Genomic DNA, 3053 nt, shown 5'->3' with positions numbered 1-3053 from the left:
TAATTAACAAAAACATTTATCACATTACCTAAACTTTGAAGTGATAGACCTACCATTACCTAAACTTTTCCTCACAATATAGGTACATTACTTTGAAAAATATAACTAGTTAGTATTGTAAATGGGGTGGATTGGAGTGAGGATATGGAACTACTTTTCCCATTTTCGTTCATCTTTAGATTGAAATCTTCATTTTTGTCCAACTGAGAAAAAAGAGAGAATATCCCACATTGAAAATGCGCGACCTGAACAATGAATCATCAGAGTATAAATAAGACTATAGATCGATGGAGTAAAATACTTACCTGGACGGGTCCATGGGTGATCAATGAGGCTCATGGCCTAGGGTTGTGACCTCCATTGCACTCTGGAGGGGTGCTTCCCTAAAGTCTCCACTAGAGGGAGAGCTTACGTCATAATTTGTTGCAGTGGGGCCTGCGTTCCCGCAGCCCCTTCCAGTCCTAGTTTCATAGTTTATATTCATTTGGTCAACTTGGTAAACATGCAAGGATGAGTTTCTGTTATTCTTTCAGTATCTGAACAAGAGATTTAACATGTAATTCTTGTTATATCATTTCATTAGTTCAGCAAAAGCGATATTTATTTATTGAGCAAAACAATTGATAGGTTATTGCTAATTTTGCTTCTCTTTGAAGATCATTAATCATTATTTCTCGTTATTCATTAGGAATTCGATTCTTTCTGTTTGGAGGCGAAGATTATCTACTGGATTCATTATTATGTTTTTCAGCTTCTTCTTTTGTGCTATAGACAGCCCTCGGGCATCCATTGCAAGGTAAAAATTAAACTGGTTTTAGGTTTTCATCAAATTTGAATTGGTTCTGAACTCCCTTTGTTCGTTAATTTTGTCAATTCTTTTGAAACTGAGCCACTTCAAAGTTCAAACCATGGAGATTAGATGCTTGTTAATTTGTTAGAACTACCATCAAATTGATATAGCTGATTTGTGGTTGAAGTGATTGAGAGATTCTATTACTAGTTTACTTCTCTTGCTCTCCCTAAACGTCTTATATAGCTGATTTTTTAGAGAGTTAATTATAGGGGTGTCAAAACAGGTTGTCATGTGATAATCGTGTCAAGTGATCCATAAATTCAACGTGATTATGTGAGGTAAAGGCAGCAAAAATGATAATCTATCAAACGGATCGTGTCAGGCTATTGTCCTTCATAAATTGTGTTGTTATGTTAATAATTGACAGGCCTGGTTAATTATTGTGCAACTATTATGTGCATCTTGACAATTTGTTTACCTGCTCGGCGCTCTTACATTCTTGAATGGAATGTAAGTTTTTTTATATTTTGATCTAGTTTCTTCTCGCAGAGGCACATAGATGCCTCTTGTGTAACGTCAACCAAGCGTTAGATAAGGTGCCTTATGTAGAAGCCGTCCTCTGTTGATCACTTAGGGATTGGTTGTTGGCTGACCAGACTCATTATTATCCTTTTGTTTGCTTTGCATCTATGTTAGTGTTGATTGTTGATATGCAAATGCGGATAAACAAAATCACATTGTAGTGATCTAGAGTTGGCTGACCAGACTCATTATTATCCATGAATATTTATTTGATCTAGTTTCTTCTCGCAGAGGCACATAGCTTGCTATTTTGTTGTGAAGCCATCTTGATATGCTAGATGATGATACCAACTTACTAAGGGGATCAGCGGGAAACCGAAACCAAAAATGTTTGTTTTAGGACTACATCTGCACACGATGCTTGTAAGAAATTATTTGGCTGTGATTTATGGAAATACTTTGCCTTGGGTATGGTATTCAGTGGTTAAAATTGTGGAAAAGGTGTTAAAGTGAGTGAGGAAGTGTCATTTACTTGTCAAAAATCCCACATCGGAAAGATAGCTCTTTGAGGACCAAGAAGTGAAATATAAAAGGAGAAACCTAACACTAGTAGAAGCATACCTTTCTCGGCCTTTTGGCTAAGATCAAGTGTAGTATCTGTTCTTATCAGTTTAATATCTGATATGTGGGCCAATGGTCCGCACGATATTAAATTAATTTTTTTAGGGGGAAGACCTATATCAATGGCTTGCCATTGGGGTCTTCAAGAGTCACCATTGCGTTGCACTATAGCATTGGCCTGGCTCACGCCTCCAATTCCAGTTAACTTTTATTTGATTAAGTTCTATCTTTATAGTTTTTGATTTTTAATTTGTTGATTTATTTAAAATAGCAAAGTACTGGTTGATACTGGAGCTAATAGATTGATTTCAGATTGTGTTTTATGGATAAATTAAATAGTACAGATTGATTAAGGATATGTTTTATTCAGAATTGTATTTCTTGACTGTTCATTTACATTTTGATCTGAATTTTTATGTCTGAGTTTCATGGTTCATATGGTTCTTTAAGGCATGGCATATAATTTTTTCTCTGTTATTAGGATAAGCTAAGGAAGAGATGCAGTTCATATTTATGTAGACGTTTAATTGAATTTTGCATCAGTGTGAAATGGAAAAATTAAGTTGATATGAAGATAGCTCTGTTTGTAGGTTGCTTAAAACGGGTCAATATCTCCATCAAAGTTCAACTATAGATCCATGTAGCAACTATACTTGTGTTTTCCTGTCTTACATAGATCCATGTTACAATGCCTATTAATACTTAATTCAATTTTTTTGAGTGCCTTTATCTTAAAAAATTAAAGCTCCGTACACATATTCAATGAAATTTATCCATCCCAAATTCTTGAGCCATATGAAAATTATGTAGTAATTAAGAGTTACTTTGACATGTTGAATGTCATCTGCCGTTAAATGAGACAAAATGTGTAATGTCATGAAGGTTGTTGCCTTATTGCGATGTGATATGAACGTGTGGTTGCTGAGAAGCGTATAAGATCACATTTTCTGTATACCTCTATTAGTTACCATCAATCGAACCAATATATTGCTGCAACTTGTTCACTTCTATTTTTTAGTACCAATAATTTCTCAATGCAATATGTTGGATGATATATTCAAGCTGAAACCGTGAATATTGTTGTGTTAGTCGAATTGTCTATATAAATTGTTGTATC

The 3053-nt window shown here is 34.8% G+C and overlaps 2 non-coding genes across 2 annotated transcripts; both read left to right on the top strand.

Annotated features, from left to right (window-relative positions):
- The first annotated feature begins 297 nt into the window (after positions 1-297).
- LOC136207499 (U1 spliceosomal RNA) lies at positions 298-456 on the top strand. Its single transcript, XR_010676646.1, has one exon. It is a non-coding gene; the product is annotated as a U1 spliceosomal RNA (small nuclear RNA).
- A 1476-nt stretch (positions 457-1932) lies between these two features.
- LOC136207519 (U2 spliceosomal RNA) lies at positions 1933-2128 on the top strand. The gene has a single exon (XR_010676665.1). It is a non-coding gene; the product is annotated as a U2 spliceosomal RNA (small nuclear RNA).
- Positions 2129-3053: the final 925 nt, after the last annotated feature.

The sequence above is a fragment of the Euphorbia lathyris genome, chromosome 9, assembly GCF_963576675.1.
Source record: "Euphorbia lathyris chromosome 9, ddEupLath1.1, whole genome shotgun sequence".
Classification (NCBI taxonomy): Eukaryota; Viridiplantae; Streptophyta; class Magnoliopsida; order Malpighiales; family Euphorbiaceae; genus Euphorbia; species Euphorbia lathyris.
The sequence above is the reverse complement of the archived record's forward strand: the minus strand, read 5'-3'. Positions and strand labels throughout refer to the sequence as shown.